The 21,437-nt window shown below is 41.1% G+C and overlaps 1 protein-coding gene and 1 pseudogene across 1 annotated transcript in view; one reads left to right on the top strand and one right to left on the bottom strand.

Moving 5' to 3' along the window:
- The window catches only part of SREK1IP1 (SREK1 interacting protein 1), a 471,033-nt gene that overhangs the window by 95,307 nt on the left and 354,289 nt on the right, over positions 1–21,437 (top strand). The window lies entirely within an intron of this gene.
- LOC136388135 (translationally-controlled tumor protein-like) lies at positions 654–16,830 on the bottom strand (annotated as a pseudogene).

Here is a 21,437-nt window from a genome sequence, read left to right as displayed (position 1 = left end):
CATTTATTTGTTTCTTAATCCTTTGCCTGCATATTCAGAGAAAAGCCAAGGATTGTAAAATTATTTACTACTATGAGGATCAGAAATCATCTTGAATATAGCATTTGTGTTATTTAGGAATATCATGTGTTTGTGTGAATGTGTGTGTGTGTATGTGTGTGGATGGGTGTGTGTTCTAAACCTGCATATTCGGAGTGATTGCTAGTGCTTCCAAAACATTTACTGATAGCTCAGTTCTCTGTTCTGTGACCTAATAGTCTAATAGCTATATGCTATATTTAGGGACAAGAAAAGATGAAATGTGTAAAGTTATATTACATTAGAAAAAAATATTCAAGTGGTAAATTAAAACTGTGCTTAGCTTGTCAATGAATCAGTGTAATGGAGATTAATTTCCACATAATTTTTAATGTCATGATGTTTTGTGAATCACCCCTCCCAATTCAATTATTCCTCTGTAAACTTTCTTTTTGAGTTTAAATGCATTTTATTTTTAGACAATGTACGTGACAAATATTCTTCCTAAAAACAATGCCTCCACTCCAAATAAATCAAGGGCAAATTAATGAATTGCTCAAGGTAACATCAGCTGTCCTAGTCCTGGTGTGTGTTATGAATACAGGAAAGAGATCCAAATTGCCAGAGTGTTATTTTCACATTTCTAGACCATCCTTCATAAACAGTCTTGTATGTGGTCACACTATTCTCACCGCAGTCCGGCAGCGTAACCATTCCCTCTGGATTCCTGTTTTCACCACTGATGAACTGGTAGGTTTGAAATGAGCAAGGATGTGCTTGATCTGTTCCTCAACCCATCATAAAAGGTTTTATTCTTGCAGGTCTCTGTTCTTCAAGTTTCCCTTTGATTGATTTTATGTCATCTTTGATGTACTTCCTGTAGGATTCTTTTGTGAAGCTGGTTTCCTGCAGATGATGATTCCTGACAATATCAACAGCAGTGACTACTGTGCTTTGGGGACCTTCGCCCTCAGGCCTTCAGCGGAGGCATTTCCACCAATGAGCGAGTCGTGTATGTTACCCTGTCTCTCTGCTCATCTTCTTCCACCTGCCAGCACAGCCAGTCGGCGATCTTCCGGATCTTGGAGACGTCGAAAACTGGTCAAGGCTGATGAGGTCTCAGTAGCGAGCAGGTGGCCACTGGAGGAAGAGACCGCGGCCCTGGCTTAGCAGGAGCGCGGAGCTCGAACCGAGCGCCAGGCGCAGCCAGGGGCTGCTCTCCCAGGCAGGGGGAAGCGGGCAGAAAAGTCTGTAAACCTTTTTAAAATTTAGTACAAAGACAATAATTTGGGTCGTTTCCAGTTAATTTAATGGTCCGTCCGTTTTTCTCCTACCCCTCCTCTGTCTTCCTACTCTCTTTCTGTCCCTCGTTGTCATCCCAGCTACAGCGAGTGCCTGGCCACGCTGCGCCCTGCCCAGCCTTCCCGCTCCCGGCTAGTCTCCCTTCAGCTCAGCGAATCCCCTGGTGAGGTGCCTTTCTCACCCCAAGAACCTGAAAATGAGGGAAACTTTGCCCACTAAGAAAAGTCACCTGAGGCAGGAGTCAGAGCAGAGACAGACACAACAGTTTCAAGGCCCGCAGTAAAGCTCTCCTCGGGAAACTGGGAGCATGATACCATATTCAAACATAATTGATATATTCATTACACACATCCAGACATAAAATAAAATAATTAGGATATTAATTAACATATCCAAAGAAAGTGTGTGGAACCAGACCATGTTCAACTGACCGGGCTGGTTATCTCTAGAGGCCTGGAAGACAGGTCCAGAGGCTGTTGAAGCAATGCCCTTCCGAGGTGCGTGGTTGGACCAGCCCAGAATGATAGTTGTGGGAGCTCTTAGAACTACCAGGTCACACCCATGCCCGGACTCCGCACAGATTCTGATTCCATTTACCTGGGCTGGTGCCCAGCTTTGGTACTTTTTTAAGAGCTGTTATCTTTGACATATAAACATCATATATATTTAAGGTATACTATTTGATGTTTTGATATATGTGTACATTGTGAAAAGATCACCACAGTCAGGCTAATAAATATATTTACCGCCTCTACATAGTAGCCATTGTGTGTGTGTGTGTGTGTGTGTGTGTGTGTGTGTGTGTCTTAGCCTTGGTATCTTTTAAATGCTCTGCAGGAGATTGTAATCCAGGTAAACTCTAAATTTGTAACCCTCTGGTAAACTCTAAGTTCCAATTGTAAGACAGGATCAGCGGGCTACCTGAGTTCATTCCTTACATCAACACCAAGACAGCTAACATTTGATTCTAACTCCACATTTACCACATTTACTGAGAAATCCCTGGCTCACTGGAATTCGGCTCTAGAAAGAGTTCACACTCATCAGTTTCTTGTGATCATTCTCTTGCGCATTCTAAAAGAGCTTCTTGTCATGATTTCCAAGTCATTTATGAAAAAAGAAAGGTTCAGTTTTTAAATTTTTTATTGAATTTATTAGGCTGACATTGGTTAATAAAATTATATAGGTTCCTGGTGTACAATTATATAACACATCATCTGTATATTGTACAGTGTGTTCACCTCCCCAAGTCAAGTCTCCTTCCATCACCATCTATCCCCCCTTTACCCTCTTCTACCTCCCTCCATATTCAGGTGTTTTTTTTTAATGTGAGAATTTCTAGTCTGTGAGACAGTTCTATTTCTCACAGTAAATCAATGAATTGGAATTCCTGTGTTCATTCTAGTCTCCTGTGGATTTTAATTATCATGGTTTTGTCTTTCACCCCTTAGTGCAAACAAGTTCCTTGCCTGGGGCCTTCAGTGTAAGATGAGATTTAGTCGACTTTCCCTACAGAACCTGCTACCCTTTATTCACCTGCTCCTACTGTCACATCCTGCAGCTAAATTAAATCCCTCTGAAGTGAGTTCTGGACAGTTACAATCCTGCTTAAAAATCTCCCAGGACTTCCCCACTGCCTTTGGTCCCAACTTACCCTTCTCCACTCAGTGCTTTCCTTGAGAACCCAATGCTCCAGGCAAACAATCATGCAAGCACCGCATTTTCCTGCCTATTAATTTTAAGATGAAGTTGCTTCTTCATATGACACACACTCGCTTTCACCCTCTTATCTTTCCTCACAGTTTAACTGGCTAATACAATGTCCTCTTAACTGTGATCTCAGTCATGCTGCCTGCGCCATCACCCTAGCCGAAAGGCCTATTCCTTCTGGACATCCCTTATCAATACCATCCCGATGTGTTACCCCCATCTAGGGCTTGATCCTTGCCCTTCCTACTAGGTATTTCCCCTTTTCATTTTAGTCACATCTGGCCTTAAAATCTTTCTCTTGTGGAGGCTTTTTCTGACTCCTAAGCCTCAGTGAGATTCCTTATTATAGAGTCCCACAATGCTTTCTGTTACCCTGTTGTGACAGTCATCACATTGCAATTACTTGCTCAGAGTCTGTGGTCCCTGCTGCTCTGTGAGTTCCATGAACATTGAACATAGGGCAAGTTTGTTTTATTCATTGCTGAGTATCAGGCTTCTAGCACAGTGCCTGCCACGTAGTAAATACTAAATATATATTTGTCGGATGGATGTTGAATGAATTCAATTTCAATTCCACACATTTTACTAAGCGCCTACGACATCCCAGACTATGTCCTAAAAGCTTGAGCTATATCAATGAACAAAGAAAATAAAGATGTCTTCCCTCCTGGAGCTCAGATTCTAGCAGGGAGAGACAGACGATAAACATGATAAATAAGGAAATTATAAAATATATTAGAAAGTGGTAAGTGCTATGGAACAATGACAAGGTAAAGCAATATAAAAATGAAAAAGTAAAGTATGAAGAAAATAGGTTGCACAATTCACAGCATGAAATAAGGTGGTAAGGACAGGTCCCATTGCAATGGTGGCTTTTGAGCAAAGACTTGAAGAAGTTGAGGAAGTTAGTCATGTAGGCATCTAGGCCAGGGGAAGAGTGTTTCAGGATGGATGGCCAGTACAGAGGCCTGGAGAATTCCTGGTGTGTTGGGGAACTAGCAGGAGGTGGTGTGTCTAGAACAAGTCAGCAAGGAGTAGAAAAAGAGTTAACATTATCAGGGGGCCTTTGGCCATTTGTAAAGATTTTGGCTTTCATGATAAGTTGAAAAGGGAAGCTATTGTGGGATTTTAAACATGATCTGATCAATCTGACTTATGTTTTACAAGAATTACTCTGGCAGCCAGGTTATTAATAGTCTAAGGGAGGAAGAAAAAGTTTAAAGTAGAGAGACCAGCTAGAAGGTAAGAGAACCTGTCAGGACCAGCTTACTTGGATCAGAGTGTTAACTTGGCAGATGGTGAGAAATGATCAAATTTTGGATTATTTTTTAAAAAAGGTAGAGCCAACAAGCTTTCCTGACAGTTTGCACATGAAATGCGAGAGAAGAGGAGCCGCAGAGGACTCCCAGGTTTCAAGCCTGAGCAAACAGAAGGACAGAGTTGCTATAAACTGAAAGGGTGGAAGTGGTGGGGTAAGCAGATTTTGGGAGACTTCAGTTTTGGACATGTTGGGTATGGGATATTTATTAGATATTCAAGTTGGGATATCAAGACCCCAGTTGGATATATGAATCTTAAGTTCAGATAGAAAATCTGGGTTGGAGATTTGGGAGTCATCAGCGAGAAGGTGGTGTTTAGAATCACAAGTCTAGATGAGGTTATCAAGGGGCTGAGTGTAGACAGAGAGGCAAAGAGGACAAGTAATCAAGTTCTGGGACATGTCAGCATGAAGAAATATGAAAGAAGCTAATGAACAAACAAAGGATTCAAAAAGAAACAAGAAAGAGGATGAAACCAATATTATTCTGGAAGCCAAGAAAAGGCTGTATTTCAGGAAGAGTGATGAATTGTGACAAATGCTACTAATATGTCAGATAAAGACTGAGAACTGGCCATTACATTTAGCATTTGATTATTAGAGACCTTTTTTTTTTTTTTTTTTTTTTTCTGAAGCTTGAAACGGGGAGAGACAGTCAGACAGACTCCCGCATGCGCCCGGCCGGGATCCACCCGGCACGCCCACCAGGGGGCGACGCTCTGCCCACCAGGGGGCGATGCTCTGCCCCTCCGGGGCATCGCTCTGTTGCGACCAGAGCCACTCTAGCGCCTGGGGCAGAGGCCAAGGAGCCATCCCCAGCGCCCGGGCCATCTTTGCTCCAATGGAGCCTCGCTGCGGGAAGGGAAGAGAGAGACAGAGAGGAAGGAGAGGGGGAGGGGTGGAGAAGCAGATGGGTGCTTCTCCTGTGTGCCTTGGCCGGGAATCGAACCCGGGACTTCTAGCACGCCAGGCCGACGCTCTACCACTGAGCCAACCAGCCAGGGCCTTGATTATTAGAGACCTTTATAAAGGTAGGTTTGGAGGTGTGATGGAGGTAAGAACCTTTTTTTTTTTTTTTTGTATTTTTCTGAAGTGAGAAGCAGGGAAGCAGAGAGATAGACTCCTGCATGCCCCCCACCGGGATCCACCTGGCATACCCACTAGGGAGAGATGTTTTGCCCATCTGGGGCATTGCTCCATTGCAACCGGAACCACTCTAGTGCCTGAGGTGGAGGCCATGGAGCCATGCCCAGCACCCAGGGCAACTTTGCTCCAATGGAGCCTTGGCTGTGGGAGAGGCAGAGAGAGCTAGAAATAAAGGAAAGGGGGAAGGGGGAAGAAGCAGATGGGTGCTTCACCTGTGTGCCCTGGCCAGGAATCAAACCCAGGACTTTCACATGCCAGGCTGGTGCTCTATCACTGAGCCAACCAGCCAGGTTCGGTAAGAACCTTTTTACAATGGACTTTAGAGAAAATGAGAGGAGAGGAATTCAAGGATGAATAAATGCATGGCCTTGATCTCATTTTGCCTTCTGTTAATATCATTGTGTCTTCACTTTGTCTCCTCTTCTAGATTTTAAACTGCTTGAAGACAGGAAGATGCTATGTCTTTGAAAGTGGCATAGCAGCTATGGAACCTGGCACAAAGCCAGCATACAACAGGCACTCTATAAATGTTGGCTAACTGACTGATACACTGAAAGAACATTAAGGGTGAAATTACTCCTATTTCTTATATCCTTATTCTTTTGTCTTCCCCTATTCCTTTTATAATTCTTCCTTCCCTTGCCCCTCCCACTCAGACAGAGGCACAGAGTCCTCCAGCACCCTCTGGCTGCCCCAGCTTTAGCCATCCTCACTTCACCTCTCTCCTACCTGACAATCTACCCACATTGAACCTATTCCCTCAGGAGGGTCATGGGAGTAAACACAAGATCGCATAAGAGAACTCCAACTTGGGAATCTAGCATTTCATAGGGACTTATAGTGACTAAAATCCACCTAAGAAATGTACTCTAATGCTCATAGTAAAGACCAGTAGGAACCAGAGCTCACAATACAAGAAAAAGAACTTGGAATTTAAAATAGTGTTTTATTTTTCTTCATTTAATCTGAATTACACACTTTCAACAGGAATATTAACCAGCTGTTTCTAATAGAATAAGACCAAATTGTCTGCTCATGGTATTAGCTTTTAAAATGGTAAAAGGGAATTAAATTTTTTCCAGTGAGGCATGGAAATATCTGTCTAATGATTTAATGTGCTTTCTTCAGATTCATCACCGTAATGGGTTGGTCTCAGGCTGCCATATAGTCTTTGGTTAGTTCTGGAGTATAGAATTTAAATTGCTAGATTTTATTCATTCATTTATTTAAGTGATACTTATATATGTTAGCTACTGTGGTTTAACAACAACGATAAAGAATACATTTAAAGTAAAGGCCAGGCCCTGGCCGGTTGGCTCAGCGGTAGAGCGTCAGCCTGGCGTGCGGGGGACCTGGGTTCGATTCCCGGCCAGGGCACATAGGAGAAGCGCCCATTTGCTTCTCCACTCCCCCCCCCCCCTCCTTCCTCTCTGTCACTCTCTTCCCCTCCCGCAGCCAAGGCTCCATTGAAGCAAAGATGGCCCGGGCGCTGGGGATGGCTCCTTGGCCTCTGCCCCAGGCGCTAGAGTGGCTCTGGTCGCGGCAGAGCGACCCCCCGGAGGGGCAGAGCATCGCCCCCTGGTGGGCAGAGCGTTGCCCCTGGTGGGCGTGCCGGGTGGATCCCTGTCGGGCGCATGCGGGAGTCTGTCTGACTGTCTCTCCCCATTTCCAGCTTGAAAATTAAAAAAAAAAAAAAAAAAAAAAAAAAAAGATAAAGGCCAGATAATACCAGTTTAAGAATTACCCGGGTTCGATTCCCGGCCAGGGCACACAGGAGAAGCGCCCATTTGCTTCTCCACCCCTCCGCCGCGCTTTCCTCTCTGTCTCTCTCTTCCCCTCCCGCAGCCAAGGCTCCATTGGAGCAAAGATGGCCCGGGCGCTGGGGATGGCTCTGTGGCCTCTGCCTCAGGCGCTAGAGTGGCTCTGGTCACAACATGGCGACGCCCAGGATGGGCAGAGCATCGCCCCCTGGTGGGCAGAGCGTCGCCCCTGGTGGGCGTGCCGGGTGGATCCCGGTCGGGCGCATGCGGGAGTCTGTCTGACTGTCTCTCCCTGTTTCCAGCTTCAGAAAAATGAAAGAAAGAAAAAAAAAAAAAAAAAAAAAAAAGAATTAGCAACCACTGTTGCCCGTTAAGGTTGGTAGGCTAAAACTAACTATAAATTTCCTTGTTTCTTTTCTAACCTCTCCTTTGCAATTATGAAATACCATTCAACTATGAGCCTCAAACATTTATACAAATATATTTTAAATAATTGAATCCTTAATAGATAGGAGCTGTTATTGGAAATGAAAACATTACAGCACAAAGAAAGAAACAGACTTAGTTCAAGTTATTTGACAACTAATGTGAAAACGAGCTTAAGCAACAGAATTATTCAGGCATGAAGTCTGAAAGCAGCTTGATAAATGCCTTCCACCAGCTTGAAGGTAAGAATGGTATAAAATTCAATAAAAACAAGTGATTTCCACAGGGAGAACGCACATAGGAAGGGTACTGAGAACATTTCTGCCATCTGGGTTCCTTATTTTTTCCAGGCAATTAGCAAAAAGTGACCACATGATTTTTCCTTGGTTTACAAAGAGCACCTGGAAGCCAAAGATCAGCACCTGGGGGTGAACAAGGGGGCCCAGCAAAGTGAGAGGAGCTGACTGTAATCTGTAAACAGCATGGTGATTAAAGAACAAAGTGCAGCCTGACATGTAGTGGCGCAGTGGATAAAGCATCAGCTTGGAATGCTGAGGTCACTGGTCAAAACCCCAGGCTTGCCAGGTCAAGGCACATATGAGAAGTAGCTACTATGGGTTGATGCTTCCCGCTCCTTCCTCTCTCTTTCTCCTCTCTCTAAAAAACAAAAAACCCCTAGGTGTATATATTATAAATTCATTAATATTTTAATCAAAGGAAAATAGAGAAGAAAAGAAGTGAATCCTAACTACTGAGTTTCTTCAGGAAATAAAAAGATTATCTGCTCAGCAAAGTGTATTAGTCAGGGTTCAGCTTATCCCTGAACATCTATTCTATGTGGTCCAGGCTAGGCGACACCAGCTGTTGCAATTCAAGCTGTCTTTTGTATTAGGCAATTTTGCAATAAGGTAAAGAGTTAAAATCAGCCAGCTTTTTCCATTTCCCTTTGCAGCCCTTCCCCCCAACAATCAAGCTATCAGAACAACAAAATAAAACCAAAACAGTCTCTCAGTAAGTACATTTTATGAGTTTCTTCTCTATCATTATTCTCTTGTGGCTCGGCAATCTTTTTCTGACAAGTGTATTTATCTTCTGTGCAATGCCAGGATTCATGGTCTTCTGCCATCCACTGCAGTAATAATTTAGCTGGATAAAAGGTAATGAGCAAGTCCATTTTGAAAGTCAATTTGTCATTTTTGCGTTTTAAACTATTTTTCCTCATCCCCCAAATCCATTTTGGGTGGATTTAAAAGTTAGACTAATTAAAATACCAAAGTTTAGAAATCAGAATAGAATATAATTTAACAGCTATGAACAGCTTAGAAACAATAGATAAAATAGTAAAGAAAATAGTGACAGATTTGAGTGCATACAAATAACATCATTTGCTCATAGAAAACAAAAAGGAGTTACAGTTTTTATTTTAAGAGCTCTTGAAGGAGAATGAATCCATCTCTGTGGTATTATCAGATCTTCTATTATTGCTTTAACCATAATATAAAAACCTTTTATAATATATTTTAAAAGCCCTCAATATGAGTCCAAATAAATCATAATAAATCATAAGCCAAAATAAATCATTAAAGATTGAATAAATAAGAAAAGAACACTAAGCCTTAAAAAAGTAAATAAGCAAATGTCACAAATAGTCAAATTCTTTTTTTATTATTATTAAATTTAATGCAGTGACATTGATAAATCAGGGTACATATGTTGAGAGAAAATATCTCCAGATTATTTTGACATTTGATTGTGCTGTATACCCTTCCCCCAAAGTCAAATTGTCTTCTGTCACCTTCTATCTGGTTTTCTTTGTGCCCCTCCCCTCCCCCACCCCCTCTCTCCTTCCTCGTCCCCTCCCCCCTCCCCCTACCCCTCCACCCCTGTTGCCATCACATTCTTGTTCATGTCTCTGAGTCTCATTTTTATGTCCCATCTATGTATGGATTCATATAGTTCTTAGTTTTTTTCTGGTTTACTTATTTCACTCCGTATAATGTTATCAAGGTCCATCCATGTTATTGTAAATGATCCGATGTCATCATTTCTTATGACTGAGTAGTATTCCATAGTATATATGTATCAAAGCTTTTTAATCCACTCGTCCTCTGACGGACACTTGGGCTGTTTCCAGATCTTCGCTATTGTGAACAATGCTGCCACAAACATGGGGGTGCATTTCTCCTTTTGGAGCCGTTCTATGGTGTTCTTGGGGTATATTCCTAAAAGTGGGATAGCTGGGTCAAAAGACAGTTCAATTTTCAGTTTTTTGAGGAATCTCCATACTGTTTTCCACAGTGGCTGTACCAGTCTGCATTCCCACCAGCAGTGCAGGAGGGTTCCCTTTTCTCCACATCCTCGCCAGCACTTACTCTGTGTTGTTTTGTTGATAAGCGCCATTCTGAATAGTCAAATTCTTACAAGAAGAAATCTGTGGACTCAATTAGCATATTGGAAAAAAGAATCAAGTGCATTAATGAACAAAGAAATGAAAATCAATCAATGAGATGTACTCCCCCCCACACACTGAATTAGAAAAAGATATAATTATACACATTGCTTGTGAAAGTACAAAATAGTGGCTATATGAATTGCTTCAAAATTTTTAGACCCAATGTTGGGTCCAGAATGTTGGATTCACTATTGATCAAGAGCTATACAAATGTATAAGTTTCTGTTTTCTGCCAAAGTGACAGATTAGCCTGGGGTTGTGGGCTCCAATCCTCAAAAGCAGCTCTGATGTAACTATAGAAGTGAGAGAAAGGTATGGATTCCAGGATTAAACATCACCAATGATGGTAATCATTAAAAAATCCACTGAGGATTCTTGTTTTGGTCAATTATTATATTGAGAGTAGTAAAATGGGTGATCTCCTCCTTCTATTATTTCATCTACAATTATTAGCTGTAATCTTTTATAAAGAAGAGCTTTTCTTCTTTCTTTTAAGTAGAACTATATAGGCTTTTGGAGGTTATAATCAATTGTCATTATTGTTATTTTTTAATGCTCAAATTGTTCCAAATTTAACCAGTAAAATTTCCTATATATCAATTCCTATGTCCCTTTGATATGACCCAATTCATTTTTCAGCACTTCTTTGATTTGTGAGATGTGTCCGAGGCTCACCTTGAACTTTTCCTACCCTTGACCTGGAATCAGCCATTTTCCAAGATGTCTATTCCTTCTAGTGGAGATTGGTATTTAGAAACTCATCAAGGCACAGATGAATCCTTAATGATGAAATTTCAGGTATTGCTATAATATATATATATATATATATATATATATATATATATATATATATATATATATATATATATATATTTGCATGGGACCTTTTGGATTAGACAGGCCCTTCTGAAAGCTTCTCCAATTACACTGTGTATAACACTGTATATAACAGTGTTCCTCAAAAGAATAGGCTGGCCGAGAGACACACAACTTCCTGGAGCATCAGAAAGCTGAATGAGACTGAGAAGGGGTGATTAGAACAGAATCACCACCTTAGTTTCAACTGCAGTGCCAGAAAAAAATGACTTTAGAAAAAAGTTATGGGCTCTTACCCCCTGACATTTCTACTTCAATGTGGGTCATTGAATAGACAGACATAGTGCAAAGCTAAAACTCCTTCCAGATGTGTTCTTCATGTATTCATTTACTCCACCCACAGAATCCAATCTATTCTAATATGAATTGAGTAACAGGCTTAGTTGTTCAAGGCTGTGTTAGTCTCCAGGCCTTGGGCTATATCAGAGTAAATTTTCCTTCAGCCTGAACAGGAGAATATGGAGTGCCCAGTTACTGAACATGAACATGTGTGAACTGTGTAAATTCTATGTAGCATAAATACATTGTATCACTCATACCAAACTTGATTTTCTTTTTTTTTTTTTTTTGTATTTTTCCAAAATGGGGAGAGACAGTCAGACAGACTCCCGCATGAGGGAGGGGAAGAGAGAGACAGAGAGGAAGGAGGGGGGGGGTGGAGAAGCAAATGGGCACTTCTCCTATGTGCCCTGGCCGGGAATCGAACCCGGGTCCCCCGCACGCCAGGCCGACACTCTACCGCTGAGCCAAACGGCCAGGGCCCGATTTTCTGATCTTAAACTTTCTCACTACAGCCATGCTGTGTGGACAGTAGGTAATCCTGTCCAGGGTTCACTGATCTATACATAGACACCTCACTCAATCAGATTCTTATTCTCAAGGATTTGAGTCAAGAGACCTAGAGGGAGGCTTCAGTCATCAGTGATCGAATGTGGAGTTGGGCCAATGGCCCAGGATAATGTGTGGAGGTAAAGAAAAATAACCGAGATGATGACAATTGGACTAGACTGTAGAAAGAATCAGGGTTAAAGGAGATGACACCATCAATAAGAAACAGAGCTTGTGATATTCTAGTCCTCTGTCTCATTATCTTGGAGTCTGTGAAGTTTCTGTAGCCTTGAAACTAATTTCTTTCTTCAGTGAGGTTAGTTTGATTGTTCTTTGCAACTGAAAAATCTTGTTTCTAATACTATACTATATAATTATGCATACCTTTTTTCCCCATTCTTTTTGTTATGGGGAACCATTGTGTTTTGGCTTATTTTTATCTGTAGTTATCTGATGAATAGGACATTGTTAAATATTTGCTTAGAAAAAAAAATACCTCTCTAGAAAATATTAAATGACACAACAACATATTTTGCAAGAACAATAAAAATTTTATGAATTGGTATCTCTCTAGCTAAGATTTGGATCAATCAATCTAAAGTTGACCCTTGAATAACATGTGTTTGAACTGCATGTTTCACTTATTAGTCAATTTTTTTCCATCTTGTAAATAGACTACATCTTAAGCTTACACTATTGATAAATATAGTATAGTATTTTCTCTTCTTTTAAATTTTCTTAAGAACACTTTCTTTTTTCTAGCTTACTTTATTGTAAGACTAAAGTATACATATACAAAATATATACAAAATATGTATCAGTCAACTTTATTTTTTTCAATTGACTTTAGAAAGAGCAGAAGGAAGAGAGAAAGAGAGAGAGAGAGAGAGAGAGAGAGAGAGAGAGAGAGACACATTTGTTTTTCCACTCATCCATGTATCCACCGTTTGATTCCTATATGTGCCCTGACTGGGGATCAAACCCGCAACCTTGGCTTATTGGGACCATGCTCTAACTAACTGAGCTAAGTGGCTAGGGCAAATATGTATTAATTGACTTTATGTTATTGGTAAGGCTTCCAGTCAACAGTAGGCTATTAGTAGTTAAGTTTTGGGGGAATCAAAAATTACACACTGGTTTTCTACCTTGTGGGAGTTAGGGCTTATAACCCCCACTTTATTCAAGGATCAACTATACAAGTAAACCAACCAGTCACAAGGCAGTAATACCTTGATCCCCTGTAAGCTTCATACATATGTTCAGTTATGCTATCTAGCAGAACTTGGTAACTCAGCTACAGTGATATCCACTGTAGAGCCAGTCAATATTCATGAGAACATGATTGTTTATGGTTAGTGAGCCAATAAAATATAAAATGTCAGGATATAAAGAAGGTAGAAAATTTGAACTGAAGAAGATAAAAATGCAACAGAAAATGACTGGCAGAATGCAGTTTGGTATATGTTTTAGCTCTTGGATCTAGCCAGCTCCAGAGCTGACTACATTGGTTCCAGGCCTGGACACAGGGACAGTAAATTCTGCTATGAAGTGTTTCTCGTTGTAGTAGATGCTATTATTGCTTCTGCCCCAGCCTCTTTCTCAGTCTGGTACAACTATCCACTTGCTTTACATGTCAGTTGGTAATGGTTCACAGGCATACCCTTCTTCTGAGAACAACTGTTGGTCAATAAGAGATATCTCACCTGGAAATGCTTGGATGTTACATCTTTCCCTCCCAGATGGCCCGCAGTCCATGTCTGATTGATAAGTGGGTACAGAAGCCCAGCACTGTCATCTTGAGTCAGGATACCTCTGTGGTATTATTCTTGCTCCAGAGTTCCCTGTGGGATCAGACTAGGGCTGGCTGTTGGTTGAACCCCCTTCTTTAGCTGGCATTTTTCCTAAAGCCATCCTGTTTTCCACATTCCTCTACAGGTTTCCCTTGCAGGCATTTTCTCAATGAAACACTTGCATAGTATTTTCATCTCAGTTCTATTTCTAGGGAATCCAAGTTAAGACAGTCATCTAACATCAAACCTGACTAAGCAAAGATGGCCTCCCACTTTGCTACTGCATGTGGATCTGCTAGCCCATCAGTGGAGGGACAACTGTCCAGGCTGACCATTTCACATTCAAGTATTAGCACACCTTGTATCATTGCACTTCACTTTATTGCACTTTACAGATGCTGAGCTTTTAACAAATTGAAGGCAAGACCTTCCACCTTCAAAATGATTCTGACTTGCTTTATTGCGATACTTACTTTACTGTCGTGATCTAGAACCACATGTGTGCATATCGGAAGTATGACTGTACAGTTTACCTCTGTGAGAATGCCTCTCCATCTCATCATATATGTCTACCATTTAGCACCTGGTTCCAGAATTCTCTTCAGAGTTGTCTAATGTCTTTAATGAGCTGCATGAGGATGGAAGGAGAGACCCTGAGAGCATGTATTTAAAGAGGATGATAAAACTAAAAGATAGACACATTAATCTGCACAAGAATAAACAGATTTTACAGTGAGGTGAATCTAGAACGGTAGAAGATTCAGAGAGGAGATTGAGATTTGGCGTTAAGATGAGAGAAGGAAGAAATGCCCGATAGTGGAGTAACTGAAAGACATATTAGACCAAGGACATCTACTATTCAAATATAAGTTCTGTTGTTATGAAGTAAACTTCCTGTAACTTTAAATCTTCAGTATAAATTTAATTTGTCAGAACAACCTTGTGGGCTAGTGATGGAGTAAATTAAAAGTCAGGGCAGTAAAAATGCCAGCCCTTTGCTGACACCTACAGTTAGTAGTAACATGTTTTCAAGGAGGCAGTAGGCCAAGTGTCCTGGCTGCAAGTAACAGTAAGGTGAATGATGGCCCTGGGGATACTAACAAAGACACAGAGAAGCAGCTATGGCATGAAACTCAGGACTGGTATGAGAAAGATCCTCCTTTCCCCTGGGGGGGGGGGACTAGAAAAAAATGACAGAAGCAGGAAAGACACACACACACACACACACACACACACACACACACACACACACACACACGGTCAATGCCTCCTAACTATTGAGAACTCACAGTCTCTAATGAACTTCTGGCAAAGTGGAACACAAGGAATTTAAGTTTGTCACATGGTTACATAAACTTTACTTGTCTTTCTCTCCAACCCACCCCCTCCCCCAGGACTGACAACATTAAAGACTATAAGTGCTGTCCTTGGGAAGATTAAGTGCTTTTAAAAAGTATGCCTTGGAATAAACAAGACAGTCAAGATCTGGGAACCAAAAATAGCTTACTAAGAGGGAAGAGTACCTTTTCTTTCCTCCTCCTCTAAGGCCTACTGATTTTTCTCATGTTTCATCTTGAATACCCACCTTCATAAAGTGTCTCTTGACCTGTTCTCAATCAGCAATGACTTCTGCCGGCTTTGAGCTGTCTGAAACTTATAGTTTGAAGAGTTCCTACTAAACATTTGCCTGGCAGAATCTCAAGGGTTTTTACTGGCCACATGGAATTCTTCACATCAAGAAATTCAATTCAGCTGTCTGGCCAAGCCTAGTTCAGAGATGGGATTTTAGAATGACTTTATAAACTCCAAAAATACAAGAACAACAGTTAACACATATAATAAAGATGTACTGTGTGCAAATTCTGTGCTCATATTAACTCTTCTAACTTTCATGGTGATCCCATGAAATAAGTACTTATTCTCATTTTATAGGTAAGATAACTGAAAAACAGAGATGCTAAATACCTTCTTTAAGGAAGTAGCAAAGCCAAGATTGAACCCAAACCTTGAACTGCCTTGATCTACAGTATGGTAAACCATACTGTCTGTTGTATACATTCTAAAATTCTGGTTTACAGATTCTATTCTTCTCCCAACAAAATGCCATAACACCTCCTATGACAAAGCTCAGGAGGGTAGACAAAAACGAACAGGATAGATTTTCTTTTTCTTTGTTCTGGGAAATCTCTAACTCTATAAATCCTTGAACTATTGGTATTCTTCACTTTTTTTTTTTTTTTTACCAAAAAGATTATGCATTCATAAATACCGAAGGATCTGGGCTTTTGCTATATATCTGTTGCCCCACATCAACCTTCAAAGTTTATGAATGTGTATCAGATAGTTGCTGAGTGAGTCCCAGGTCCAGAAACATGTATATTAAACATGTAATTATCCTAGCCTAGTTACGACAGAGAACAAGTCAGATATGTGCCCACTCTGTCGCTATCTCTTGAAGAGCTTCTTTATCATCGAATATGGAACAGAGCAAACTTGAAAGTTGTCTGCCCTCTCAGAGTTTAGCAATCATTCTATTTTAATATTTATCTAGGATGAATGAAACTAATCTGTATGTTGACTATGTAATTATTTGTACGTCTTCTCATTTTTTTTCTTACTGGATTAAAGAACTAAAAGGGCATTTCGTGTCTCCTATATTACCTTGCACAATGCCTTATCCCCTACAGGGTCATTGAAGCGAGCTAAGTATATAAGGTACGTATTGAATCCGACAGGGTTTAAGCAGGAAATAGGAGAGAAGTCAAGAAGATAAAGAATTAAAAGAGAAATAAAAAGAATGTAAAGAAATGACTGTTTACAAAGGTGTGGTTTAAGGGAGGGGGTGAAGTATATAGGGGCTAGTAAGAGCAGGGAGCTGCCAGCTCCTCTGGGTCTGACGGCACAGGAGAGGATGTAGCTGCTAGAATCTGGCAGGAGCTGAAGCTGTAGGAGAAAGGCTGCCTAGCAAGAGCTGTGAACGTGGGTGGGTGGACACAGCCGTGGCCAAACTGTGACCCGGCAGAGAGACAAGGAGAGGGAAAGAGCTGATGGAACAAATACCTGGGGCTCTTTCTCTTCCCATATCACCTGGAAGGGCCTCCCGAAGGCCCAGCCACTGGAAGTCAACAGGCAGAGTGGATACTGCTGCAGAGTAACCTGGACGACAGAGGGGGAATATGCAGTGGACGTGAGAACAAGGTCCATCTATGCGATCAGCACCTATTGATTACCTAGCATGTGTAAAGTGTGGGACTTAGTAACGTGAAGGAAACAGAAAAATGGCACAAGTCCTATGGGAAGTGGTTATTTACATTATGAAAATGATTCATAATGGATTGCAGCAGAAAAGCTTTTACTTGTTTAAAAGCAGAAGGGTGCAGTGCTGGTGGGAGTTAGTCACACCAGAGGAGCTGAGGAGGAGAGGGATGGCACTGGGACTGCCACCACCCTACTCCTTCCTCCCCTCCCTCCCTTTGTGACAGACACCAAGCTTTGGATTTTTTAAGTGTTCTCAGTAGGCTTGAAATGGGAAGTGACAATTCCTTTATCTCTCCTCCTCACCATCACTCCTCGGAGGAAGAGTCTGTTTAATTCTGTTGAGAATCTCCGTATCTCGTAAAAATATGCTTATACTGAAATTTTGATTGATTACTACAGATATTATTAACTTACCTCAGGGGAATAGCCCCAGAGAAGAGACCACTATTTAATAACAGTTGCAGACCATTGGTCCCATGGTTGACACAGTCACCCTGAGTGAAGGTCACCAGCTGGGAAGTCCAGGCAGCTCCTTAGCATCTCCTACATTTTTTTTTTTTTTTCTTTTCTTTCATTTTTCTGAAGCTGGAAACAGGGAGAGACAGTCAGACAGACTCCCGCATGCACCCGACCGGGATCCACCCGGCACGCCCACCAGGGGCTACGCTCTGCCCACCAGGGGGCGATGCTCTGCCCATCCTGGGCGTCGCCATGTTGCGACCAGAGCCACTCTAGCGCCTGAGGCAGAGGCCACAGAGCCATCCCCAGCGCCCGGGCCATCTTTGCTCCAATGGAGCCTCGGCTGTGGGAGGGGAAGAGAGAGACAGAGAGGAAAGCGCGGCGGAGGGATGGAGAAGCAAATGGGCGCTTCTCCTGTGTGCCCTGGCCGGGAATCGAACCCGGGTCCTCCGCACGCTAGGCCGACGCTCTACTGCTGAGCCAACCAGCCAGGGCTACTACATTTTTTTAAAGTTTAATTTTAGTTTTTTCTAAGTAATACAGAGATAGTTTTAAAAAATATATTAGTATTACAAAACTTATAAAACAAACAACACAAACTTGACCCTGCTCCCTAAGCTCTTCCATCTCTATTTTCCTCTCCACAGAGTTACTATTTTCAAAACTTTTAGCTGTTTCTTCTGGTATTTATCTCTATACTTCTAAATATATAATGGTAAAATTTTGATATATATATATGAGAAATGTTTATAATGGTCATATAGATAACATCATGCTTACAAAATCTTTAATTTTGTTTTTTTTTAGTCTTTATTTTATTTGCTTTTTAATTCTGATTTCTCCATACCTTTGGATGAGGTTTCCAAGTGAAAATTTAGTACTTTAAAGATTAATTAATCTTTACAATAGGATATAAAAAATGTCTCTTAATGCCCACAGTATTTAACAAATATATTCTTAAGCTATGCATAAACTACATTAATAAATAGATTTTAAGTTAATTTAAGGAAATTTAAGAAACTTATTGTTTAAAGATAGACCTGTTATAAGCTCTTTATCAAAATTATTTTTTCCTGATCCTTGTTCATTAGTATTATATGCCTTATTTATTCCACCACAATGTCATATTTACTCTAAAAATATCCTTACATTCAATTTATGACCTATTGTGATGTAAAGATAATTTCTTTTTCTATTTTTTTTGTACTGAATTTTGCAAGCTTTTTCTCTTTTAAGTGAATTACTCAGTCTCTGCCTCCAGTATCTTATTTGGATCCTAAATTGATGCTAGGTCTGTACGCATTGTTCAATAAATTTGTAAGATTATTATGTTCCAAAGTTGTTTTTCAAAGAACCAATTCAGTTCCATTTCTGAATACCATCATTTCCCATCATTATAAAAATCTTTCTGAAAGCATTCTTTTTACTAAGTGATTTGATATGGTATCTATTTTGAGCATATGAACAAGCAAAATAATTTCTAAATCATAGCAAAGTATTTAAGTTATAGCTGAAAGTTTCATTCAGTTCTGTAAGCCTTTGTTAGAGTAGATGTGGATGTCCTCAACACAGAACAAGGTACTAAAATATCAGATTCAACACCTGAATTCAAAAAGTTTACAGTGTTTAGAGTGATGCATACTCTAAAGAAGTAAAATATGACATGTATATATGGAGTTTGAGAGCCAAAATGAGTTATGTAGGTAAGCAGTGCATGTGGGATCTTCAAGAAATGGAGACATCAGTGTGAGCTGAGGTAGTCAATGTAAGGTTTTGTGTGTTTGTTCAGATCAGAGAGCCTTAAAAATTGAGCAGGGTGTAGGAAGGGCAAGATAGTGAACAAAAGACTTGGCAGAAATGACCTGTGGTATCTGGGAGACACTGAAGACACCAACTTGCTTGCATTGAGTTGAAGCACAGAGGGCTAGAGTAGAACCAATCAGGCAAAAAGAGCTCTCCTTCCACATTGTGAAATATGACACTGGGATGGTTTTTACTGTAAAGCTGTATTACTATTGTACAAATGTGCTGGGGACACTCAAGTCTCAACTTATGCAAGGTGAACTTTGGAAAAAATGTTGCATGTTATGCACCAACAAGTTTTGTCATGAGAAAGAATTGTGTGTCATATGGAACTACGAAGTGGTTTGAATTCGGGAGGTTTATCTCAAAATGTGCACAAAGAATGCATTTTCATGGCATCGGTGCAGGTTGCTTCAGAGTTATTTATATCATTCCAGCCCAGCAGCCCACCTCATTTTCCTCCTTTCCTCATTTGCATTGTGGTCATGCCTGGAAGGGTTCTAGAAAGGCTAGACTTGTATTTGGAGAGCCACTCACACCAGATTTGTGACCAGTCATGCATGGTTCGTTAGGTTTCATGTTTATGTCAAAATGGTGAAGTTTCGGGTGCTAATATGGAAGCAATATAAATGCATTTTAAAGTGTTTTTGACTAGTGCAAAATTTGAGTTGCTAAGATAAATATAGAGTCAAAATAGACATCATAGAACTGGGGATTCTTTGTATTTTCTTACCAGGCGTCCAAAGCAGATCATTTTACTGAACAGCAGTTTATTAAAAGATTAGTTTGCTAAAAAACCAATTTGCTGAGCACCAGTTCATCAAATCATGATTTATGGATTAGCAATTAGCTAATTGATTACTTCATAAAAAGACTCATTTGCTGAATTATCAATACACTAAAAACCATTCCATTAACTACTATAGTAGAATGGCATATTTACTCATTCTATTCACAAAGCTTCAAAGAAAATATGGCTATTTTAATTTTTAATGATTAATTCCATCTTTCTTATGAGAACTCCATCCCACTCCCAATCTCCTATCCTACTTGTTAGTGTGGGGCAGGGGAAGTTAAATTAAGGATTTACCGTTATATTCTGGTTTCAAACATTTCCTTTTAGTCTATACTTTTTCAGTAAATGCTTATTTTTTTTCACAGTTTTTCACTCTCTACCTTGTCCCTGAAATAGATGGCATTTGGGGTCATGGCTTTATGCATGTATGTGGCAGTAGTAGGGGAAAGGAGAGTGCTCTGACCTGAGTGGGTCCTGGTACTTCTGGGGAAAGAATGCTGTCTGTCCATCTTGTCCCTAATTTCATTGCTGACTCATGTTGCTGAAATCTGCTAAGGTTGCTGGAGAACCTGTGGTCTAGTTTCTCTTGGAGAAGTCTAGTCTGCCCATTCAGACCCACCGTGGCTGCTGGTGATGCTGCATATTTTCCCTAAGATTTCACTGTGAATCCTGAGTCATGGCCCTGGAGATACGGCTCTCATTATTGTAGGATAACCTCCAAAAGCTTATCAGCCAGCAACATCAACTCCTATGTGCTCTGCCACGGGCCACATGGGAGCTATGGTTAACTTTCCTTGTCACCAGAAGCTGAGGAAGTCAAGGCAGGCCCCCCCCCCCCCCCCAAGACCATGCAATCTCATAACTCAGCCAATTTTACTCTAAAGCAGCTGCCTTAAGTTTGTAAAGGGCTGCTCACAGAGTTGTGTGCTCTGGCATTGTGTGGCACAAGGGTCTTTAGCCACCTGTGTGCCGTTTACATCTTTCTTCTCAGTCTATCTTCTGGGGGATATCAGCCCAGAATTGAGAAATTAGACAGCAAATATTTTAAGTCTTGTTTTCTTTCTACTTCTGTCCTCTTGTCTTCTCCATAACCTAGAGCCTGAAAGGACCCCTCTCACCAGCTCTTCCCTTCCATATCTTTCTTCCTGGAAGGGAAGCTTTCTCACTCCCCTCCTCCCTTCTTTGGGCTATAATGACAGACGGGCTCCCTGCCAGAGAACTTAACTTACTGGGGAGAAGAAAGAAAACTTAATGTTTGAGAGATAAAACGTTGTTTGTTTGTTTTTTGTATTTTTCTGAAGCTGGAAACAGGGAGAGACAGTCACAGACTCCCGCATGCGCCCACCAGGGGCGACGCTCTGCCCACCAGGGGGCGATGCTCTGCCCCTCCAGGGCGTCGCTCTGCCACAACCAGAGCCACTCTAGCGCCTGAGGCAGAGGCCAAGGAGCCATCCCCAGCGCCCGGGCCATCTTTGCTCCAATGGAGCCTTGGCTG

Source organism: Saccopteryx leptura, chromosome 1, assembly GCF_036850995.1.
Source record: "Saccopteryx leptura isolate mSacLep1 chromosome 1, mSacLep1_pri_phased_curated, whole genome shotgun sequence".
In the NCBI taxonomy this organism is placed as follows: Eukaryota; Metazoa; Chordata; class Mammalia; order Chiroptera; family Emballonuridae; genus Saccopteryx; species Saccopteryx leptura.
This window is presented reverse-complemented; position numbering and strand designations above follow the sequence as displayed.